Genomic DNA, 26294 nt, shown 5'->3' with positions numbered 1-26294 from the left:
AGTGACGTCATTAAAAGCGCCGGTTAGATTAGCCGCGGCTAGTCTGTTTAAGCCTAGAAGTCCCAGACCCGCTCCAAACGAACAGGGGAATCACGTTAATGATTCCTAACAAAACCTTTCGACATGAAGATGTTTTGGTGCAGATAGTGTCTTATTTCGAGGCTGCACCACGGGTGCCCGTCCACACCCGTTATATGGATATACACTGACCTCGATTCGCCGATGGATCTAAATACCCCGGGGAATCCAAGTAGCACCAAAGTTGTCAGCGTGAGTAAACAAACGTACTGCATGCTAGAAATTAAGTCCGGGTTGCAATAAACAGGAGTTTTCCTTTAAGCATATATGTGCGAATATACAACTACGTGTCAGACTTGGTATGCTAATTAAGTTGGGCTGTGAAGCGCCTCCCAAATTTTCTGTTTATGTTTTTGTTTATTTATTTGGCAGACAAAACTTGGATCGGAGACAACTCATGTGGGAAATTGCAATGTAGCCATGCGGCGTCTTCTTCTTCTGTTTGTCTGGGAGGCGGAGGCTGCTTTACGGCATCTGGCTGTCGTGCGTGTCGGTGTACTTGAAGAAGGCTGTGTATAATAGTCCATAATATCGATATCACAGGGATGGAATATCTAATTTAGATTAGGGATGCACCGATGGATCGGCATTTGATCGTAATCGGCCGATAGCGCCCCTATCGGTTTTGATCGGAATTTTCAAAATAGATTAAAGCAAACCGATCAGGTAGGGTTGTCACGGTAACTAGTGTAGCGGTAAACCCCGGTAAAAAAAAAAGTTGACAATAATAATAACCGTCTTGTTTTTTAAAAAACTATATTATCTTGGTGGATTACCGCGGCTGCGGTGTAGGCGCGGTGACCCTTACCAGCCACCGTATCATCGGCTGAAGTTGCCGGCGGCTCATGCACGCTTTGTTTACAACAAAACTTTCTTGAAGCTAAAGCTGAAATACTGGCCAAAGGAGGAGACGGCAGCGCTCAGGACATTTATTATCCCTCAAAGAAGACAAAGTCGGAAGTACGGGCATATTTTAGATATTTGAAGAATGCCGAGGGAGTTTATAGAAGACGGATGGACGGCTATCCTGTTTGCAGCACGAGCAGAAAAAGTGTTTGTGAAAGGCAGCAACGCTTTATATCTCATGACACATCTGCGTGACCATCACCCACATCTCTGCAGTCAACGCAAGGCAAGCTAACGTTAGCGTTTTAGCTAAAATGCGTGATCCGAGGATTTGGGTTGAGGGAGAACGCAACGAGTCGCTATATAAAGCAGCCGCAGCACCGCTACCTGCATATAAACCGTGTCGCGGACACCGCCATGTTGAAATGACGCTATGCATTATGGGGCTCCCAGGGGCAGATAAGAGTTGGTCTCTCCCCGAGAATAATTATGAATTTAACAGTGATTACTGCCTGATGACATTTTCCCAAATCTGCAAAGCTCACTGGAAGGACACAAACCAAGGACAATATTTTCCTGATATACGGATTGCTCAAGTAAGGGTAAAAAAGTATCTGATTAGAAGGCTACTTGAGTACTGAGTATCATCTGATCTAATATTTTTAAATGATGACATCAAACAGACATAAAATAAGAAGTTATGGGCAAATATTGGTATTTTAAGGACTAAAGGGAAAAATGTAAAAAAGTAAACAATTACAAAATAACAAATTTTAGGCAAAATTTAGACACAAACTGAGGACAATATTTTCCTGATATACAGGGTTTATTTAATTGTGTGAAAATGTAGCACATTTAAAAAAAATACCGCGATAGTACCGAAAACCGTGGTAATTTTGGTCACAATAACCGTGAGTTTAAATTTTCACACCGTGACAACCCTAATACGGACCATTTTAGATTAGGTTACATTTCCTTTATTCCCAGATTATGTAGTTTGTAGCACTCATTATAATGTAGAAAATTTCTGGCCAATCCACGTGATCGGTATCGGTGATCGGTATCGGTGATCAGCATTCTTTTATATCGGTATCGGTGATCGGCAGCAAAAAACCTGATCGGTGCATCCCTAATTTAGATACCACTTTTAGCATCGATTTATATCTAGGTATAGATTTTTTTGACAACACAACATGGGACTCAATCGACAATGACACGCAAGATGGTCATGTGCTAAGAAAATACAAACAAATCCGCAATGAACTGACAGTATCAGTCACGGGGGACTTGCTGCTTTGTGGCACTAGACTCATCATCCCCTCAGCTTTAGAAGACAGGGTGGTACAGTTAGCCCACGAGGGGCACCAAGGCATTGTAAAAACAAAGATACTGCTGAGATCAAAGGTTTGGTTCCCCAACATGGATCATAAAGCAGAACTAGTGGTTAAAAACTGTTTGTGCTGCCAAACAAATACTCCAGTAAAGCACATAGAGCCCTTGCGCATGTCTGATTTAACTGAGTCACCCTGGCATACTGTCAGTGCCGATTTCTACGGCCTGCTACCGACTGGCGAGTACCTGTTTGTCATCATCGACGAGTACACAAGATATCCATTGGTTAAAATGGTCAGATCCACCTCAGCCAACACCATTATCCCTGTCATGGACAACATATTCTCGATGGCTGGAATCCCAGAGTCCTCAAAAGTGATAATGGATCTCCTTTTAACAGTGAGCAGTTCTCCAGCTTCCTGACACATATGGGCTGCCGTCACAGGAAGATAACACCTCTATGGCCGCAAGCAGATGCAACAGCTGAGAGTTTCATGCGCACTCTCGGGAAAGCAACTCGGGTGTCGGCAGGTCTAAGCGTCCCGTGGAAGCAAACCATCACTACATTTCTCCAGGAGTACCGCTCCACCCCACACAGCACCAGAGCAGGTCATGTTTCAGCGCAAAATGCAAACCAAGATTCCAAACTTTTCCACTGCTGTGGAGAATGCCGGTGACCCTGTGATAAGAGATCAAGACAGGCGTCATGCCAAGCCAAGCACCCTCAACCCTGGCGACAGCGTCATCTACCGACAGCCTAAACGCAGTAAACTGACTGCATCATACAACGGTGACCCGCATGTTGTTACACACATCAATGGCTTGATGGTCACTGCCAGTGAGGATGACGATGCTGCTGGTCTATCGTCAAGGTCTCCCTGCCGGCGTCGCAGGAGACGCCCAGCATATTTGGATGATTATGTCGGACCAGGTTCATCTGGTCATTGAAAAATAAATAAATAAATAAATAAAAATTTCAAGGATGGATAGCAACGTATCTGTGGGTTTGTTCTGTGTTGCATTACTTTGGCAGTTTAGTGCCTCACATTAGCTGCAGTTAAGTTCATCCATTGTATGGAGGAATGTTTTTGAATGCATGATAAAAGTTTTACGTTCTGCTCTGTGCAGATGTTGTCATTAGCCATACTGTAGTCTTCTACATTTAGCCTATGTTCGGGCATGGTAGTATACAGACATGCATATAAGCTATGGTTAAAGTTTTGCTTGTTAATGCTATGGCTAATAAGTGTTGTAAAGTTCGCCCATTTGAGTCCGTGATTTGTTAATGATTAATTTCTGCTTGTTAAAAAAAAAAGGGGGGGGGGGGGGTCATGTAGCATTGCTAGTGAAGGTTCATAGTTACGGGAAGTCAGTGATGCCACCAAGGCGGAAATAGATCAGAAAGTGAAAGTGGTGTATGGCACGAGTGTAACAGAATAAACAGAACAAAAGCTATGATAGCTCAAAGTACCGTGTCTGTTTCTCATTCTTGGAAAACATCACAGTATGGATCAATTGTTACTTTGCGTTCCATTTGCTCGCACCAAACTGGGCAAAAGGGCTTTCGTTCATTTTGCTCCTTCTGCATGGGACAGGCTGCAGGAAAACTGAAAATCAACCGAGTTGAAAACATTTAAAACCAGACTGAGTGTGATTCCCTGTGTTGTAAATGCCTTCTATAATTTGAACATAACATGTCTGAGTAGCTGAAACATTTTGTACCTGTAGCTTTTGCTGCCTCTTGGCCAGGAATATGGTTTTAAATCTCAATGGGACCTTCCTGGTTAAATAAAAAAATAAAGAATTAATTAATTAATTAATTAAAATTGATATATTTTATATTTTTAGGACACTAAACTTCAAAAACATATATCTATGCATTTAGACTCATTCAAGTCCTTCAAGTACATTTTGCTTGCAATCAGTTTTTCTGCAAGTAATGTAGTTTTATTTATTCATTCATTTTTATTTATTAACTTTTTATTTATATATTAATCATAGACTTAATTCCATTAAGCTAAAACAATCCCGATAACGCCAGGAGACACCGGTAAGTTCATTCCATAAAGTTTACTGGGAATGTTGTAAAACCGTAACAAACAATACAGGAAAAAGACGTATAAAAAAAGAAGTCACAACATTAGCAAACATGGAGCTAGCTTAGCAAATCCCAACTTAATCAATATTCTCCATTTCTAAAAAAATAGTAAACCAAAATAAGTATTAACTCAATGATACATGCTGAAAGGTACTTACAGGCGTTGCTTGAGCACAAAGGAAGAAAGAAAAGGGATGTTTAAGAAAATTATTACTGAAAAAGCTTACACATGACAATACCATCTGTTTTAGCGATTTCACTTCCGGTTTAGCGATCTAACTTCCGGTTTTAACCCCGCACGTATCGGCACGACGTTACCATGGTTGCAGAGTAAACAATTCAAACGAAATATCTAAATGACTAAAACACGTATTTTAGAGGACATAATATTTATTTATTTATTTATTTATTTATTTATTTATTTATTTATTTATTTATTTATTTATTTTTGATTAATGAGGGAACAACTGCAAAAGGAGATGACACTGATGACGTCATAAAGGTTTATGAGATCAATTAAAGCGATGCCTTGCATTCCGGGGGAGATCATTACTAGTCCAGCTATCCACTGAGAAGCATTACAGGGCTGAGTATCCTGACCTCTAAGGATCAGAAAGCTATTTCTCCTGCTATTTAGTATCTTTTCCAGATATACTTTTACACGTATATCAATGAACAGTTGTCAAAACCCACAATTGTTCTGTATGTATCCTGCAGCTGATTTCAAGAAGGAAATTTGCGTTCTTGATATGGATCCCACAGACTTCAGAACACCAACTCCTCATATTGTAAGTAATTTAAGCAAGCAACTTGCAGAAATTACTGAACTCAATCATAAACTGGTTACTGAAATTAAAATCCAGGAAGGAATGCTAAAGAATCGTCAATGGCGGATTGCTAATTTAGCTTCCCACCTCAACCTCCTCCTACACGGCAAACTTTATTGTTTAGACTTTCTTCCAGAGCCTCTAGTGACCAAGGAGCTTTTTCGATCAGAACCAGTATTCCCTGGTACACTAAAAGCTAAAGAACCAACTATATCTACAAAAGCTGCTGTTCAGAAACCTTCTCTGTGGAGGCGTCTGAAACTGTTTCTCACCCCTTTCAGTTCGCGGTTTCTTAAAAATGAGAAATCACAGAGAGTTGAATCTCCTCAAACAGTGAAACAAGTGACTCTGGAGGAATTCGATGATCTTAAACAGCAGCTTGAAGATCAGATCAGTGCCAACCATCATTTGATCTCCAGTCTGACCGGAGCTAAGGAGAAAACAGATTTAGCTGAGCAAAAGTTGGATGAATATACTGTGGAGCTGAGGCTCGCTATAACAACGAGTGCCTATTTCCACCAAGGGCTCCAATAGGACTTGTGATCAGACGTGATTAAACATAGCTTTCTGGAATATGCGTGGACATGTTGGCAGCTTGATGAGTGCAAACAAATTGTGAAACTAGCTGTACTGTTGCAGAGAAGAAGCGGATTTGGGTGAAAGAAAGTGTTAAACATTATAAAATCACTAAAAGGATGCGGAATATAAAGACAAGATGGCGCCGAGTATGGCTGCCTCGTCGCGAGCTCCACCAAGCAACAGCTGTTTTTTGTGTTTACTACTTTTTATTTTTCTTTATTTTTTCACGAGTACCACATGTCTCCTTGTGTACGACCGACATCCTTACTGGACATAAAAGACGGATTTTCTCATTACTTTCCGGAGTTCAGGTTTTTCATCACGGACCCACCGTTTGCAGATCCCCCATTCATCTCACCTGAGACGCCTTTGTTATGGGCCCGTGGAGGCCGCAAACGCCGACGCAGAGGGAGAAGATCTGGCGTTCTGGTTCGACTGAGACGGCGCACTAACAGACCACCATTACCCAGTTTACTACTGGCTAATGTGCAGTCCCTGGAGAACAAGCTGCGTGAGCTTCGGGCTCGGATCTCATTCCAGCGAGAGATGCGGGACTGCTGCGTGATCTGCCTCATAGAAACCTGGCTATCGGACAAAGTACCGGACACCGCAGTACAACTACCGGGGTTCTTCGTGCACCGCGCGGATAGGTCACAGGAGCTTACTGGGAAAAGCAGAGGTGGCGGTGTGTGTTTCATGATCAACTACAGCTGGTGTGATTATGCAAACGTGCACCCGGTCAAATCCTTCTGCTCTCCAGACCTGGAGTACCTGATGATTAAGTGCCGGCCATTCTGGCTACCGAGAGAATTCACAGCGGTGATTATTACGGCTGTTTACATTCCCCCACAAGCCGACACTGACAGAGCACTCAGAGAACTGTACAGCGCGATCAGCAATGAGGAAACCGTACACCCAGAGGCGGCGTTTATTACGACCGGGGACTTTAATAAGGGTAACCTGAAGAAAGTCTCACCAAAACTACACCAACACATCCATTTCAATACACGTGGAGATCGGCTACTCGACCACTGCTACACCTCTTTCCGGGATGCGAACAAAGTCCTCCCCCACGCCCCATTCGGCCAATCAGATCACCGCTCCATCCTGCTTATACCTGCCTACAGGCAGAAGCTGAAACGGGAAGCGCCAACCCTGAGGGCGGTGCATCGTTGGTCGGACCAATCGGAGTCTACGCTGCAGGATTGTTTTGATCGCGCGGCCTGGGAAATGTTTCACGCGGCTGCTAGAGACATTGATGAGTACACAGACTCAGTCTGCAGATTTATCAGGAAATGCGTGGAAGATGTTGTCCCATCCAGAACAGTTAAATCCTTCCCGAATCAAAAACCCTGGATTAATGGAGGTGTTCGAACGGCACTGGCGAAGCGGAGCACCGCCTTTGCCTCCGCGAACACATCAGACTACAAGCACGCACATTACCAACTCCTGAAGACGATCAATGCAGCCAAACGTGAGTACAGAGACAGGGTGGAGCAACAGTTTGACAACCCCCGGAGTATGTGGCAGGGACTAAACACAATCACAGACTTTAGAGGGGAAACCAGAACACCGCCTCTCTGTGTGAGGATCTAAACGCATTCTATGCCAGATTCGACACAGCGAACACCATGAGACCGGACAGTGAGCGCACCGAGGATGACGTCAGTATGCACACTGTGTCTGAAGAGGATGTGCGGAGGTGCTTCAGGAGGGTGAACGCACGCAAAGCTACTGGTCCGGAGGGGATTCCCGGCCGCGTCCTCTGGTCATGCGCAGCTCAGCTGGCTGGAGTGTTTACACACATCGTCAATCTTTCCCTCTCTCTGTCTGTAGTCCCAGCCTGCTTCAAAATGGCCACCATTGTCCCTGTACCCAAACCCTCCACCATCTCCTCACTGAACGACTGGCGACCTGTAGCCCTGACCCCCATCGTGACCAAATGCTTCGAGAAGTTGGTCAGGGATTTCATCTGCTCTGCACTACCCGATTCACTGGACCCTCTACAGTTTGCATACCGCCACAACAGGTCCACTGATGATGCCATAGCCCTGACACTCCATGCTGCCCTGTCACACCTGGAGAAGAGGGACATGTATGTGAGAATGCTGTTTGTAGATTACAGCTCAGCATTCAACACCATCGTTCCCTCGAAGCTGGACAGGAAACTGCAGGATCTAGGACTGAGCAGCTCCCTCTGCAGCTGGATCCTGAACTTTCTGTCTGACAGACGCCAGGTGGTCAGACTGGGCAGCACCACCTCATCGCCCGTCACACTGAACACTGGTGCTCCACAGGGGTGTGCGCTGAGCCCTCTCCTGTACTCACTCTACACCTACGACTACACGGCCACTAGAAACTCCAACATCATTGTGAAGTTTGCAGACGACACCACAGTGGTAGGTCTCATCACCAACGACGATGAGACGGCCTACAGGGAGGAGATCAGTGCCCTGACCCACTGGTGTCAGGACAACAGTCTCACCCTCAACGTCACAAAGACAAAGGAGTTGATAATGGACTTCCGGAGGTGCAGAGGAATACACACCCCCATCACCATCAACGGCGACGCTGTGGAGAGGGTGAGCAGCTTCCGTTTCCTTGGAGTTCATCTGACTGAGGATCTTACGTGGTCGGTGTACACGAACAATACAGTGAAGAAGGCACAGCAGCGCCTCTTCTTTCTCAGGAGACTGAAAAGATTTGGCATGAGCCACCGCATCCTCAGGACCTTCTATCGCTGTGCCATTGAGAGCATCCTCACTGGATGCGTCTCCACCTGGTATGGCAACAGCACCGCTTACAACCGCAAAGCTCTCCAGAGAGTAGTGCGGTGTGCAGAAAGGATTATTGGAGGTGAGCTTCCCTCCCTCCAAGACATCTACAGGAAGCGGTGCCTGAGGAAAGTGGGGAGGATCATCAAGGACTCAAGTCACCCCAGCCATAAACTGTTCAGACTACTCCCATCAGGAAGGAGGTTCTGCAGCATCCGGTCCAGAACCAGCAGACTGAGAGACAGCTTTTTCCATCAGGCCATCAGACTGCTGAACACTTCACAGACACCTCACCCTCACTACTGAAACTCCAACATTACACACTCCATACTGTACATTAATGCCACTGTTTTGCACATACCAACCTCTGTACATTTATATCTCTTATTTTATTGTTTACTTTATTCATTTGTAAAATATGTATATACGCATTATACACACACTCACGCACACACGTAGAAAAATAAAAAATAAAATACTTAGCACACACATTTAGGAATGTATATACCTTACATACTATATATATTATTACTTAGATTAGCCATTTTTATATTTTGCTTGTCTTTACGTTATTGTATTTTTGCACAACTCTGTTGCTGTGAAGGTCGCACACAAGAACTTCACTCGCATGTACTGTACCAGTGTTCCGGCAGTGTTGATTTTGTTGACAAAATATTTTTGTCTTTTTTTTCGTCACGAAAATATATTTACAGACGAAAATAAACAAAATTTCAAAATAAAAGCTTGGAAAAAGACAAAGACGATAATTAAATTGATTGAAACTTTTAGTCAACGAATGAAAGACGAGACGAAAATCCACGATGACGCTCTTCTACATGGCACTATGGTGCGGTGCGCCTATTGTGTTGTTGTGAGACGCAAACGTAGTAGAAGACAAGGGGCGTGGCGTGCCGTGAACGTGCGGGACGTGAGCGAAGACAGACAACGAATAGTATAAAGGGGCAGGTATGCGCGGCGGTATGCTAAACATAGCTCACTGAATATATCGACGGCATAAGAAGAAGGAGTAGAGGAAAATGTTAACTGCTGGGCGAAAAAGAAGAGAAGATGTGTGGAGTCATTTTTCTTATGATAACATTGCTACCAAAACTACATGCCGAGAGTGTGGACTGTCGTTCCGAGGAAAGAACACAACGAATCTGAAGAGGCATCTACAGAATGGCCACTTTGCCATTTTCTCCGAGGTAAATCCACTTAAATGTACACGTGACAACCCGAAAAGTAATATACAGGCAAATAAAACTGTATCAATACTGTCATGGTGGGATAAAAATTCGGAAGTACCATATTTTCACGACTATAACGTGTGTTATTAGGGAAATAGCGGGCGAGCAGTGTTGATGCATGATTGCGCATGTGCCATGAGCGGTTCTGGTACTTTTTGGGTCGCAGCCGCTCGCTGCACGTGCGCTCTAAACCAGGACTAGACCAGTAAAGTGAAGCAGCTGTTGGCTGTTTATAATTTTCACAATGTCTGGTTTGCACTTATATGATCCGAGTCCCGAGCCCGCACAGATGTTTTACCGGTACGTTTTATAACCCGGTGTGCCTTTTGCATCCCTCAGATGACAAGTTTTCCCCACTTGTAGCAGCTGCTTGCTTTCTCAATCCTACTGTGTGTCAGACCCTCCTCAATGTGGCTGATGATAACATTCAGGAGCTGCTCAAACAGGCAGAAGGGTATGTTGTTCGGTGCTCTCAGACACAGGAGAACCACTCTGATCTGGAGGAACTGAATGGACCTCAACCAGCACCACCCGCCGCCGCCTACTCTTCATCATCTGCCTCCTCCTCCTCCCAGGGCCAGATTAACACTTCGTTGTACCCTGGGCAACAATATTCAAGGGCCCCATCATCACGACCCGAGGATCACCATAATGTGGTCACATACAGAATATTTTACTGTAATATGCAGTAAATATACTCAATACTTGAATGCCTGACATCACGTAACCCGCCCAGAGTAACCTGTGACCCACCTCGTGTGGACTGACCAATGAGGAGAGGGTCTTAACTTGAGGCCCTCTCTTCATTGGTCAGTCTACAAGAGACTGACTCTCAACTGACATTCAAAGTCGTAGGCAGCGAAGCGTCTCTGTGCAGAACAAAAGCCCGGGTGGACAGTTTGTTTAATGTAGGGTGATCATATTTCCATTTCCAAACAAGAGGACAGGGGATCTGTGCCTATGACGTCACACTATGGCAACGCCACACAAACCATGTTGGGACCCATTTTTTTTGTAAGAACTAAATTAATATCAGATTCTGCCAATAAAAGGGCTCTAAAACAATTCATATGTAAATATTTAACATATTTAGTGCAAAATCTCATTTTTCTGCATCTCCTCTAAAGTCTCCAGAAAAGCTGCTGCCTGGATTCTTACTTTTTCACCTCATCAGTTACTTTTGAGCATATCAAAGGGATCTCCTGACCGCAAAGCGGAGTGCGCCTTTCGATGCTGCGTCAGTGAGGTGAAATCACCGCAGCACCGCGCAGCACAGGTGATGAGCTGCGCAGTAGCAGAGCGCTTCAGGCACAAATAAGACAGAAAATAGAGAACATGTGCGGACATGAACGATCGTGTGCTAATTATAGTTTTTTGGTTGCGCCACTTTGAGAATGGACCGTGCGCTGGAAGCAGCAGCCTGGAGCGCTGCGCAAGAACGCGCTGTGCCGCTCTCTGCTCAGAAGAGTCCATAAATGATGTAATATAGGTAGAAAACGTTTTTTTCGGCTGACCTGGATGTGTAGGATATCCAGCTCCCCCATAATTCGATCCCTGCTCCTGGATGAAAAGCCAGACATTTTCATCAGTACAAGAACCCGCAGTCCGGACGCCCCGGACAGAGAGTGAAAAGTGGACAAGTCCGGGGAAAACAGGACATACGGTCACCCTAGTTTAATATAATGCGGGAGATTACAGATATGCCTACAGTATTTTGCTCGTGCCCTTGCTGCCCTGGGCCCCTTAGAGTTCGTGGGCCCTGGGCAATTGCCTAGTTGCCCATATGGTTAATCCGGCCTTGCCTCCCCCAGACAACCAGTCTTTAGGTTTCTCTCCAAATTCGGAGCAAAGCCTAATCCAAAGTCTTCCAAGTGTAGTGTTAGACAGCAGATGAGCCAGTATAAGGAAGAGCTCTCACAGTCCATCACTTGTGAAACGGGAATGGAGTTTTGGCTTGGAAAATGTGACACATTTTATCACAGCCTGAAACCATTGGCATTAGATATATTGGCAATGCCAGCTTCTCAATCTTTTGAAGAAAGAGTGTGTTCAGTATCACAGGTGACCTCACTAGAGGGAAACGCAACCGAGCAAAGGTCACACTAGCACGAAGTGCTTTTCTCAAAATGAATCGCAGCAAATAAATATTCACACTGTTTGGTTGAGCCTGTGTTGTAACAAGTGAATATCTACAGACTCAGGTTTAACATGTTTAAATTTGCTGTTCTTGTAAATTATTGTTGTGCAATTGCTAAAAAGAGCACCTTTGTAATTTCCAGTGTGCATTTTGTTTTTTATTAAACACATAAGTGTTAAACATGTGAAGTGTTTTTTTATTCAAATATTCTATGTTCTTAGCTGTGTGTGCTATATCTGATCAGTGGTGGTTAAGAGTTTGGACCCTGTGTATTAAATTACACTAGTTTTTCCGTGCTCTATACCAGGGATTCCCAAAGTGTGGTGCGCCCACCCCCAGGGGTGCGTGAGCTGCCGCTAGGGGGTGCGCGAGGTGAAAAGTGTAATGGCTGCGGAGCTCAGAGAAGTTTGTCATATGTCACCATTAGCGTAGCCAGAAACTCATTTGTGGGTGGGCCTAAGAAAAAGTAAGTGGGCACAATAAATGTAATTGAAAACAAGTATATTTTTGCTCGTGTGTCCTCCACATGTGCCCTAGCTTCATAATAACAATGCGCCGAGCTTCAGCACTCTGGACTGCGCACGCCGATATGTTCCGTATTTGATCATTTTTAACGGTGTTGGAGGAATCTGAAGGTGGCGAGTCATTCTGGCAGATTGTAATGAACACCTGTCTCATGCAGGTGTTCTGACGTTGTAAACCTCACACACAGAACATTGTGGATGTAACAAAATAAATCAAGAAATGATTCCCATTCAGGCTATTAACAGCGCGCTGAAGATCTGAAGTTCAGAGTGCGTCTGTCAGAGGTCAGACGCGTTCCAGCGGAACCACGGCTCACGGGCGCATAAGTGAGCACATCTGGGCTTGGCAGAAGTCATTTTACAACATTGGTTTAAATAGCGCCAATAATGAGACGCAGTGACTGGAGCAGCTCATGGAGCTGTGCCGCACGCGCGCGCGCACACACACACAGATTCAATAAGCGCGCACGCTGCGCAAACTCCGGCGCGCCGTTAGACTGAAGGCAGAAATGAGCTCTGCCTCCACTGTGATAAAAACTTTTAAGATGTTTTATAACAACATTTTTAATTCAAGGTCAAATTAAGATATTAGCTTCTATTTTAGGATGACGTATTAAAGTCGGGTCCGCTCCACCCAGTGACTCCGAACCTGACCACAACTCATGTTACTGCAGCATTTGTTATTCCAGTCCGCGTGGCAGCGGATTGCAGATTCAGCCACACCATAAAACAGCAATAAGTCGGTCTGAGGCAAAAGTGAACCTCATGGCTATAGCTTTTCCATCTTTCCCCCCTATAGACATTTGATTACGCACAAGTAGGTGATCAGTTCAGGTTTACAGAGCAGAAGGAAGGAGAGCGCTCTGTCCGCACAGGTTAAACGTTCCTACTTTAAGAAAACCGTTAAATTGCATTCTTTATGTGCTACCTGGACACTTTAAATATTTATTTAAAATTAAATCAAAGGAAATTGTAATGGTATCGAATGTTTATTAATTGCTTTTTAAAAAATGAAAGTGATGGGGAAAAAGGTCGATCATATTTTTTAACCCTGTCTGTTTAGCTTGACGTCTGACATATATATATATATATATATATATATATATATATATATATATATATATATATATATATATATATATATATATATAGCCATGCCCTGATGTGGGGGCTGGGGGGTGCGTCATCATGGTCGGGACATAGAATGGGGTGCGCGGCTAAATAAGTTTGGGAACCGCTGCTCTATACAAAAGTAGGAAATTACTTCATTAGAAAAAACATATGCATTTTGTTGACTAAAATTGCTTATTTTCATCGACTAAAATGGGACTAAAACTAAAATAAATCTAATGACTAAAATTGGACTAAGACTAAAATTAATTTTTAGCCAAAAGACTTAGACTAAAATAAAATTAAAATTTCCTGTCAAAATTAACACTGTGTACATGCACATGTGACGTGACAATAAAAGTGATTTGATTTGATTTGACAATGGGATGTGTAGCCTGTGTGTGTGTGTTGCGTGTGCATGTCGCGGTTGATGGAAAGAAATGATGTATAAAGAGCGTACCCCATCTGTAACTTACTAGAATGAAAATACTCCAGAAGGTGACATTTGGTCGCCTTATAGCAGCGATCCAAGTCAGCCAACAAGACTTTATTATACTTTATTTGCTATGCACTTAAAGCTCTGTTCTGTGTTACGGATGAAAATAAACCCTCATGGCACCGGAATAAACGTTGTCATCCTTCCGTGTGTTACATAATTTGGCGAGCCAGCCAGGAGAACCAAACATTAACAAAAGGATCCAAAGACAAGATAAAGATGGAGGAATTAAAGGATGAAATCACCAGAGCCCTGTGGACATTTGAGAGAACTCAACTCATTGAGGTTTGTCGACATTTAAAGTGTAGAGAACCAGCCGGTGAGGGATTCAAAGGACAACCTCGACATGCTCTGATTCGTCTAGCAGAAGACACCTTAGATGAGATTGAAAAAGGGGAGGAGCCAGATGTTTTCAAGCAGCTCATAAGTGATCTTCAGCTATTTATTCAATCCTCTCCAGAACATGCTACTTCCACACCACAAACACAGCAGAGTGGTGCGTATGGGATTAGATTTGTGCCAATAGGATCAAGAAAAACACTTTGGAGAACAAACAAATTTTAAGACATTGAGAGAAAAAACATTCGTTACGTTAGGCACGTTTCCATTGTCCTAACTTCAGGAGAAATTCTGGGAGGGGGAAACTGACCGGGAGATTCGATGGCCCAATCCTCTCAGCTGTCGTGTCTCCATGCAAATTCAGCCCTTTCAGGACATATCTATGGGATTAGATTTGTGCCAATAGGATCAAGAAAAACACTGGAGAGCAAACAAATTTTAAGACATTGAGAGAAAAAACATTCGTTTCAAAAGAAAAACTTACGATCTGAATCAGATTCTTAAAATGATCAAGAAAAACACTTTGACGGTCAAACAAAAATTAAGAAATTGACAGAACAAAAATATTGACTAAAGGAAAAAAACATGTTTCAAAAGTAAAACTTACGATCTGAATCAACTTCTTAAAATGAGTAACAAAGTATGTTTCCTTTATCTGATTGCCTCTATGTGTTTTTGTTATCAATTTCCTTAGTTTTGTTCTCGCTGCTCACAGCTTTGCTCTCACTACCAGATTTGCACTTACACTTTCTGGCTTTCTCCTTTGCAATCCCTGAGTTTTTGGTTGCAATTCTGACACAACCCTTTCGGGTGGGTGGGACTTCTGAGAAGTCCTCTCCCATAGGACAGTGGTTTCTCTTGAGTGACAGTTCAGTGACCCGGAAGGGATGTAGCCTCCAAGACTTTTTTTCCCCCACCTGGTCAACAACATGAATTTTGAGCCCCAAACACGCTATTTCTGCTGTCTGTGGTGTCTACTGAGGATCTAAAGTGAGTATTGATAATATTTTTTAGCTTTTCTTAGTTAATCTATTAGTTACGCCACTTTTTAAGTTGGTTTTAACCAGACGTTAGCTCACTAGCTAGCTGCTAAGCGAGCCATTGTGCTAGCCTCAGGACAATGGTCTATTGTTCCAGAGAGATGTATTAAAAACTCATCTTAACATATTCATTACTGGTTTCATGGAATTAATTATTGCAGTTTATGTTAATAAGTTTGCTAATTTTTCAGGAACCTATGGAACATCAGAGACTTTGCAGCTACTGGAGCTGACCTGTGTACTGCTAATTTGCTACAGAGGAAGCAGCAGAAAGCTGAGCTAATGGGCTGTTTTGCAGGTAAATACTCTTTTAGTGGAACTGCAGGATTTTTATGGTATAACTCAGACAGAATCTACATGAGCTATTGTGGGAAGACATTTAAACTACATTTACATACAGATATATGTATTTTTTATTCCATGTTACTTGGACGGGCTAAACAAGCTCATAGTTCTGCCTGCTCCTTTGTCAGTGAACGAATGGATTATATGATGTAACTCTGACTGAATAATTATCTAAGTGAGTATGTTTGATAATAAATTTCTTTCCAGTATACAGATCCGACATTTGTTTGTCAGAACAGGACAAATCAGATTCAATGTGCTTTCTGTCACGTGTTCTGTATTCTCCATCAAAAGAATGTTATCCAGGACAGATAATCAATAATGCGTTAAATACATGCTATTAATTAATTTTTACATAAGATCTATATTTTTGTCTAAAAGCTATTTATTTATTCTTTTCTTTCTTTTTACATTGAAAACTACTGCATTGCATTACAATGGAAGTGCTACACGGCCACATGCATCAACTGCAGCTGGTGAGCTAAGACACACCATAGTGTACACAAAGTACACTGCAGACAAGGGATGTAAGAAAATATCAATATGACAATATATTGTGATATATTTTTCCAGTGATATTGTATCGATATTCTCAAACTGTGTCTTTAAAATATCGATATGGCAATATATGTCATGGCAGGAGCAAGTTTCTTGACCCACGACATGCAGAATCACCATACGGAGAACAAGAAAGTAAGTAAAAGGTTTTTATTACTACATAAAGAGCGATGTGAGAGACGGGAGCAGACGAGACGCAGGACTGGCAGCAGGAATCCAGGGGGGAGATTCTAAGGAGGGAGACAGAGTGAATATGAGGCGAAAACAAATGGAAACGTTGTCGGAAAGACTGGTCTTACTGTTTCTAGGTAGTGGTATTTGTACAGGAAGGTTGCTAGGTCCGGGTGAGCTGAGGAGATCCACAGGTGAGGAGATTGTTTTGTCCAGAGGTGCAGGAACAGGAATGGATGTTGGAAGGTGAACGGCTGAGAGCGGGCGGCCAGGGGATGAAGCAGTGTGTCAGGCAGGCTGAGATCCGGGTCTTGTTCTGGAGCTGGTGAGAGATTGTGAGGAACCTGGAGGAGAGCAGGAAAGGGCATCAGGGGGGTTTTCAGACGTCAGGTTAATCAGAGCAAAAATACAAAGTCAAGGTCGGGTCGGAGGCTAGAGCTACCCAAAGAGTAATCATCCGGCGTATTGAAGTGTCACACTGCTCCTTAAATCCCCTGGACCTTGATGGTGAGATCAGCTGCAGCTGGGAGCTCTCAGACACGCCCACCTGTGAAAACAATACTCTGGAGAAAACATGGTTACATGCTGACAGCTCACCACGGACCATGACAATATATCGTGATATTTTTTCCTGAGATATTACATCCATTTTCAAAAGCAGTGTATCTAATTTTGGGAAGAATTTACATGCAAACATTTGTGTATTTTCTTTGTTTTTGGTGCGCTTTAAATGTCGACCGCTAGTTGGCAGCATTGGGTTTTGCTTCCACCATTGAAATTTTAATCTCGCTATTATGGTTCAGATAACTCATGTTATACATGTTAAGTATCAGTTTGGACTGTTTATTGAATATTCCTACAATAAATTCAGTCAAAAATATACATCCCTACTGCAGACCAATCCCACCTCATGTACTTCATATGCTGTATAATAAACCCAGAGTGATGGTTATGGATAAATATTTGTACTAATGGTAATCTTTTTCCATTGTTTCCAGTTGACAAGCATATGGACCTATTGTTCGAGTCTGTGGTGGTGGATGCTCTACCATATCAGGAGTCTGACTAAGTACCTGTGCCTGAACCTCTCTGTGTCTAGTTCAAAAGACCTGAACGACCTGCTATAAGCAGGCACAGGTTAAGATTTTAAAACAACCTGTAAGGTGAGCAACACAACAGAATATAAATCTTTATTATTATTGTACGCTGTACAGCTAGAATAAACTTGCATGCTCACAAGCCACGTATGGTTACATCGCCTACAGGTTTCCTGATGCTGAACTTCAGGCAGCTGCGTGTGACTGTACTCCCGTGGAACAACCGCCTGTGGGAGGAGTCGTTGTGTTGCTGTTAGGAGTTTGGGTCGGAGTCCTGGGTTTGTGTTCCCTTTAATCTCTTCCTTAGCCTTGCTAGTCACCATTGCAGAGCACCATGGAGAGGCTTACCTAAAAACTCTTCTCATGGGGCCAAGGGCGTCAGTTTGTTTTCAGAATTGCTGGGGACAATAACCATACACTTGAGTGGGGTTTAAAAATTGCTGGGGACAATAAAGTAGGCCAGCACAGGAGTCGGCGGATCTGGAGCCGCATGCGGCAATTCCATCCATCTGATGCGGCTCTCTGTGCTTGTAAAATAATGAATGGATATTTAAATAAAAAGCTTTATATTTTACTGCATTAATTTTACATCTGTATGCCAATTCTAAATGTAAAGATTGTCTGCGTAAACCTGAACAGGTCCAACCCGGTCTGACTGTGAGACCGGGTTGACGCGTCACGCTTGTGCGTAATCATAGGCGCTTCCTGAGCTGAAGGATGTCAGATTCTGGGATTCTCCTCAGACAGGTTCCTGGATGCGTCGCCACATTGGAGACAGGAACAAGCGCTATTCAGCCAAAGTTTCATAATCAGGTGTGGCAGTGTGAGTGTCCTGTCACAGTGTCCCGATAGATAATGCGCCCTGGCTACTTGGCCAAGGGGTTGTCCCTTTGGCTGACTGGTTAGAGCGTATGACTCTCACCTGGGAGTCTGGGGATCGAATCCTGCCCGGGCCTTCATTTCTCTACCTTGCCACATATTGACGGATAAAGTCAAGGATGCTGGTTGTTTTGAAAGAATTACCCCAACGCACACTGATGCGCATGGATGAGCTGACATTTTAATCGTTGCGCAAATCGCAGAAGTAACTTGATTCCCATCAGAACATCAGAGCTTTATACTGGACACTGTGTTCAGCGCGGCTCGGAGTGCCCACGGTGGACAGTGAGCTGAAGATCTGTAGAGGGGTTCGCAGTGCAGAACCACGGCGATGCGATAAGATTTCCTCCCACTGAAGCGGTCTGGAAACCCGGTCTCTCTGAGGGATGTGTCACTTGGAAAAATGTTCTTTTTATGAAATGATGAAACTTTGGCTGAACAGCGCTTGTTCCCGTCTCTAATATGGAGACGCATGACGCAGTCGGGCCACAGCAGGTGAAATGTTCCTAGCCTACATGAAGTGTAACATTAATGTATTACTGGACACGCTGGTCTGGTTGGTTAGACCAGTGTTTGAAGTGGAAAACACACACACACACCAATTAAAATAATGCTGATAGCGTGGACTAGAAGACAGGTGATGGTTTACATATTTAAATGATGATCAGGCTGCTGTAAAATATAATCTCCATCCACATCCAGACACAATTATCCTCTATTCTTTCTCTATTTGCTCTGCTCTTGTCTGGACTGACGTAGCTGATGGTGCGCGCGGCGCGCCTAGCTAGCGGCTGATGCACATTTTACGCATTTGGAGAGGTGGGCTGGATGCTTTGCTTTTACTGGAAGATGGTCCACTTAACGCACGGGTGTAGACTACATATTAATGACAAATGAATGAAAATTAAATTGGGAGTTTTTATTTCATATTTTAGAAATTAAAATGACGGGGGAAAACATTTATGACGTCTTTTTAAACTAAATTTTCTAGCGCGACCTGCCTGCTTCACTTAAGTCACTGCTTATTAAGGTCCGTCCAGAATTACCGTGGCCCACCCAAAAATGAAAACCTGGCGCCGCGCCTGTTATAAACCTCTGCAAATTGTTGTTCTTCACTTTATCAAACTCAGACTTTGTACAGCTAATGTCAAGATGTAAAATTATGAATTCAGTCGAGCTCTTCCCTCCCTCCCTCTCCTGCTCTCCTGGAAACCCGACATCGGCTGTCAGAAGTGGAGGTGAAGAAGGAGATGAGGCAAACAAGAGTGCGACGTAAAGAAACCAGACTGGTGTGGAGGTGAGCAAAACAGAAGGAAAAGTGTGGGTGTTGAATCCCCCACGGATGCGACGCCCATGCGAGCGACCGGTACTGGCTGCTGTCACCTGTTGTGGGCAGCTCTCTGCTGTCTGAGGGTAGGCCCCGCCCACAACGCTGCGGCCGCTGTGGCTCCCAGTGTTTTCTTTACTGTGGGAAACGAGTAATAATGGCTCTTTGATGGGAACAGGTTGCCAACCCCTGGTATAAGATCTGAGCTGGTAAAACAAAAATCCTCATCAGCAGGCTTTTTTTAAAGTGGGGGGGACACAGCTGCCAATCACAAATTTTGCCGGGGACAAGTCCCCGGCATCCCCGGTTAAAATGACGCCTATGCATGGGGCAGGCACATCCTCACACACCTGTTACCCCATCCTTGAATAAAAGCTGGTAACTGGTCACTCATCAGAGTGTTTAAACCCATTTCTAGCCCATGACTCTGCCGGTTTTCAAACTTACGTTCTCATTTTCTGTGCAGATCTATGGGAATTCTTTCCTTGAAGCTCCTGATCACACAACCATACTGGCAGTCGGCTTACCCACTACCTTCTGCTCACCCGCTTGCAACTCATGCTGTCATTCTCCCAGACTTCTGGTTGTTTCTCCACCATTCTGCTGTCTCCCGTCTGCGCTACAACTTCAGACCGTAAGTACCTAAACTTTTCCTTTTGTAAGTCATTCTTTAGTCATTACTAAAACTCAATTTTACCTCCTTCTGAGGGCCTTCTGATCTTTAAACACTAAAACCCGTGGCTCCATCTCCGTGGCGTTTCTCAGTCTCTGTAAGCTACCTGCACAGTCTAAGAAAAACCTGACCTGTTGCCTCTTACTAACCTCTGCTCTTCCTCGCAGAAGCTTCTGGTTCCTGATCTCCAGCTGTTACCTCTTCAGTCATCCGTCAAACATTTTAATAAACTGTTTTTAGCTCATTTGTCTCCTGAGTTTCTCTGCATGAAGGTCAGGCTATTGCAAAAATCATGACATTAGCAATTATTTTGCACCACTCTGTTAAAACAGCTGATATTAATTTCAAGTGTATCTTTAAAAATACATTGATGTCATAGTGAATCAGGCCCGGCGTCAAATGGATATCAGAGCTTTGTTTAGCAAACAGAAAAACAATGCTAGCACAAGCAGGGATGACGCATCATCAAAAAGAAGTTGCAGCTACAAGCACTTCTGTTCCTCCTCTCTCCGTGCCTCCAGCACAGTCTCAGCAGGCAATTGCGCCACCGAGTGGCAGCAGCACCAACATAAATCGCTGTTCAGATGACCTCGGGGGGGATAAGCCTAATCAGGTGCGCCTGGAAAATTATCCAATTTGACTTTTCTCTGGGAAAAAACACAGTTTTTCTTCATCATGGTACCAAAATAGAACATGGTTCGAGTATTCAGTGAAAACAGATGCAGCATACTGTTTCCCCTGCAGACAGTTTAGTTCTCATTCCTCATCAAACTCTTTGTTACCATTTTGAATTCAGGGTGTCTGCTGTCCTTTTTATTCAAATGTTTTAAAACGCATATTAAAGTTGAAACTGTTTTTGAAACATCTTAAATACAGGGTTGTCTGTTCTCTTTTTAGAAAGAAAACACTCTAGATTTTCTAAATCTTGTTTAGAAGACCTAGTTTACACCAGCTGGTAGCAGTAACGCACCAAGTCAATGCTTACCCAGAAGAAGAAGCACGCAGCCAAGAAGTAGCATGCTAACCTGATGCTAAGTAGTATTTGTGATGTAAACATTATGAGAAATATGTGCAAAAAGAAGAATTTACTAAGGTATCATAGCCTAGTGAACTAGACCAAATTCTTGCTTTGCAAAGTTTGGTCTAGGCACGCTCCATTGGAACCTCAGCAGCTACTACCAGGACTCTGGCTAGCCAATCACAGCTCTCTAGAGGGGTTTCAAACAGATAAAGAGCTGTGATTGGTCCATAATGGTGGGCCAATCATAGTGCTCTATCTGCTTAGTGAACAAATCACAGAGCTTTATCCGCTTTGTGGGCCAATCAGGGCGCTCTATATGCCTGGTGGGTGGGATGATGCAACAGAGTGAAACAAGAGTATGTCACATTCATTGTCCAGTGGAATGCGGAGATCTTTTGAAAGACAACGGTAGAACCCGCCTCACAACCGAGAGCCGTCAATGGAGCGTTGCCAGACTAAATAATACATTTATTTAGTCTGGCTTGCCAGGCTAAAGGTATCAAGCTGCAGGGCAGGATTTGGAAGAAGACTTGTGGACTAAGTACGTTATTGGAGAACATTAACTGGACGTGAGGATTGTTTTGAGATGGTGACTCTGTGGTACGCGCAGCTAAGAACGGTGAGTTGCAAGTATTGGTTCAATAAAATTGGTTACTTTGTCTTAAGTTTTGATTGCATCTTTAATTGGCACACATAATCGGAATAAAACAATGAAGAATCTTAGCTTTTCAGTTAGTTATGTAGAACAAGTTGGTGACGCAAAAACGACGGATTTGACTCAGAAGTATATGTATGTAACGTCCACCGGACAGATTATAAACATGCAAAGGGGTTGAAAAAAACACAGTTTATTACTGGGCCCCCCCAGAAAAACCCACTGCCCCTCCAGGTGAAGTCCTCTGGCGCCGGGTCTGAAGTCAATGAAAGGCATCCATTCAGCTTTCAGTGTCTAATGCAGGATTTTATGGACAGGCACCAAAACAGGAAATTTATAAATTGAGATTTATTTACTAAATCAGGTAAACCATAATAAAATACTAATGTTTAAAGTCCAGAGGAGGGAGGAAGGCTTTATAATAGGGGTATTCAATTCTAGTCCTGGATGGCTGGTATCCAGCACATTTTAGTTGTTTCCCTATTCCAACACACTTGAATCAGTGGTTGAATTACCTGTGCAGCAGCTCTGCAGAAGCCTGTTAATTATCTGCTGACTGAAATCAGGTGTGTTGAAACAGAGTTAAAACTAAAACGTGCTGGATACCGGTGTCGGTACAGGATCTGCTCGGGTGCAAGACTGGCTCGGGGTCCTTCGACTGCCGATGACGTCAAAGTACGGCAAACCCACTCGGACAAAATACACTACGCATCTATACTGTTGGAAAGAATTTAGAAGTTTTGTTATTAAAATAATGTTTCTTAAGACGTAAGTTTGTGTTTATAATGGTATTTGTAAAATAAAATATTGTATTCTTAATGTTGAACTCCTCTTTGAGCACATCCCTTGAAGGATCATAGGTATTAGCAACACCTGTGAAATTGTATTTGCAGGAAAGAAGTGTGCCCCGTTTATTGAAGTATTTTGTGTTTAGAGTTTTTGACGTCTTGTCCATGCGTAGTTCAGTTACGCTCATAGCTGCTAGCCAAAACTCTGGAGTTAAAAGTTTTCTGGCATTACTAAAATACCTGTCTGTACTTATTTGATTGATGGTAGTTTTACTTTCTATTAGACTCCAAATGTAATCATTTGGCACGTTTCTAATTCATAATTTGTAAGAATGTAATCGGTGATATTAGCATTAGCATTCCTATGGGTTTTTCCGCGTATATTAGCATTGCGCTAACCAGTCACTGCCAAATTGCAGCCTTTGCGATTAGAAAATGTCCTTTTGTCACATCGCAATTTAATTGCCCATGCAATTAATTGTTCAGCCCTAATATACATGCAGCTCTATGCTAAAAGTGTTTTTTCAAAGAGGTAATGATGGATTTGTCTGTAAAAGTTGTCCATCTTTCCAACAGAAAGATTTGCCTGGACCAACGTAACGTGATAACAACGTAACGTGATTACGTAATTCCGTAAGGTTCATGTTCAGCCAATCAGCTACTTTGACGTCATCGGCAGTCGACGGACCCCGAGCCGATCTTGCACCCGAGCAGATCTTGTACCGACACCGGCCCTCCAGTCCCAGAAGTAAATACCCCTGCTTTATAGGCACAGAGAACTCCCGTCTCCTGGAGACGGCACAAGGAGATGACGACATGAGTGTGCCCTCCCAGATCACACCAACATCACCTGACCACATGGAGGCATGTGTCTGTAAGAAAGAAAAACTGGTGATGTATGAGTTCTAAACAAAAAGTATGAACAAAATCAATTTTACAGTTGTTTAACCTGCTGAGCATTGTCTCCCCAAAGAGCTGCACAAAGATGCAACTGGCTCAGAACCAGGGTGCTCCGTTATGCAGGCGGTCACCACCTCCTGCTGACACCCGAGGATTACCCACAACAAAGGGAAAACTGATATCAATAAGGAAATAATTAAATCAGAGCTAAAAGTTTAATTTCAGTGTGTCGTTTGAGATTGTGTGAAATAAATGTGGACATTATGATTTTCTATTGTGGGGTCAGTACCTTGGGCTGATGTGATTGGTAGCTAAGACTCGTGCTCTCATTGGTTCCACCCAAGTTCCTCCCACTGACGCTAGAATTGAGACAAAAAAATCTGTAACACTGTAGGATTTTGGTTTGTACCTGTAGAATGAAATGTGTGTTTTGAGAGTTTTGATTTCAAACTTGTACCTTGATTTTTTTCAATTAGGAAGTCTGCTAGTTACAAAACAAAAGTTTCATGTTTCTGAATGAATGTTTGATTTTACAAAATAAAAAATACATGTACAAAATACAATGTTCCTGTTACAAAACAAGAATACAAGTACGAATTGAGAATTACAAGTTACGAATCCAAAGTTACAAGTTACGAATCCAAAGTTACATGTGATGAAACATGTTCGAAGTTACAAAACTTGGTACAAGTTACGCTGAATATTGTCCCAATCCTAGTTCCATAACTGAACTGTCACTCAAGAGAAACCACTGTCCTATGGGAGAGGACTTCTCAGAAGTCCCACCCACCCGAAAGGGTTTTGTCAGAATTGCAACCAAAAACTCAGGGATTGCAAAGGAGAAAGCCAGAAAGTGTAAGTGCAAATCTGGTAGTGAGAGCAAAGCTGTGAGCAGCGAGAATAAAACTAAGGAAACAGATAACAAAAACACATAGAGGTAAACAGAAAAAGGAAACATACTTTGTTACTCATTTTAAGAAGTTGATTCAGATCGTAAGTTTTACTTTTGAAACATGTTTTTTTCCTTTAGTCAATATTTTTGTTCTGTCAATTTCTTAATTTTTGTTTGACCGTCAAAGTGTTTTTCTTGATCATTTTAAGAATCTGATTCAGATCGTAAGTTTTTCTTTTGAAACGAATGTTTTTTCTCTCAATGTCTTAAAATTTGTTTGCTCTCCAGTGTTTTTCTTGATCCTATTGGCACAAATCTAATCCCATAGATATGTCCTGAAAGGGCTGAATTTGCATGGAGACACGACAGCTGAGAGGATTGGGCCATCGAATCTCCCGGTCAGTTTCCCCCTCCCAGAATTTCTCCTGAAGTTAGGACAATGGAAAAGTGCCTAACATAACAGAAGGGTCACATCTTCACCTGAAAGGGTGTGCGTGTGTATCTGCTTGCTCATCCCCTTTCTTCTCTCACCTTTGTGGCAGGTGAAAGTGATGCCTGTGCTGGTAGCCCAGCAGCTGATGAGAAAAACTCTGTGTACAAAAACAAGAAAAGAGCTAATAGGAATGTATCTAAATTCACCCCAGTGGTTTATGTTGTTTATTAGATACGCAGGCTGCATTTGATCTGAATGGTTTGCTTAAAGCTTCAGATCTTAAATTAGGGAAGAGGAAGGGCGGCTACAGCTATGGCATCTGATATTTACCTCCAGGAGCCCTTCACCACACGCACCTCTCTGCAAACAGACTCTTCTCTGTTGTCCGACACCGGAAAGGTTAACATTCCTCTGTCAGGGCCTCAAAAGAGTCCCAGCCACATTCAGAAATAATCCAAGTTCCTGCTGGGAGTGCTAAGCTATCCACACATAGGTAGCTGCCTCCCATGAGGTGGACAATCGGAGTCTTTGTGAAGCAAGCAGGCTGACTGTGGAGCGAGTTCCATCCACAAGTCTTTCAGTCCAGGAGCCTGAAACCGGCTGCACAGTGGATCTTTTAGAGATGGATGCCGCATCATCATAGCCTTCTCTGAATGATTATTGTGTTTGTGGAATATGGATGATAAAATATTCTTGTACCGGTGGATTTACTGGGCTGACAAGAATCACCAGCTTTTTGGGACTGACTTAACAACATGGATCTCAACCAACAGGTAGGTCATCTCATTCCCCACTCTCAGCTTGACCAAACATGCTCTACTCTGACATGAAACCAAGAGGAAAGTACTAAACTTTATATCACAGCGACCCAAATGGGGGCATTGCAGTTTAAATACGTTAAAACCTGATTTAGATCTTTCTTGTGGATGTTGGTGGACAGAACACTCCACAAAAGCATGAGTAACCTTCCTGCTGTGGCACCTCTGCCCTCGCTGTCCAAGACAAAACAAGGACACTTTACTTTCTTTCCTATATCAGCTCAGGAGGTTAGTTTTGTATGAAAGCGTGTATGGCAGTGAGTCGGTCATGGAATTAGGCAGAACTCAAAGTTAGACCACTTAACATGCT

General features: G+C 43.1%; 1 long non-coding RNA gene across 1 annotated transcript; it reads left to right on the top strand.

Moving 5' to 3' along the window:
• The first annotated feature begins 17580 nt into the window (after positions 1–17580).
• LOC129163725 (uncharacterized) lies at positions 17581–19779 on the top strand. Its single transcript, XR_011517214.1, has 3 exons — positions 17581–17664; positions 17767–17876; positions 19708–19779. It is a non-coding gene; the product is annotated as an uncharacterized lncRNA (long non-coding RNA).
• Positions 19780–26294: the final 6515 nt, after the last annotated feature.

Source organism: Nothobranchius furzeri, chromosome 18 (genome assembly GCF_043380555.1).
Source record: "Nothobranchius furzeri strain GRZ-AD chromosome 18, NfurGRZ-RIMD1, whole genome shotgun sequence".
Lineage (NCBI taxonomy): Eukaryota > Metazoa > Chordata > Actinopteri > Cyprinodontiformes > Nothobranchiidae > Nothobranchius > Nothobranchius furzeri.
The sequence above is the reverse complement of the archived record's forward strand: the minus strand, read 5'-3'. Positions and strand labels throughout refer to the sequence as shown.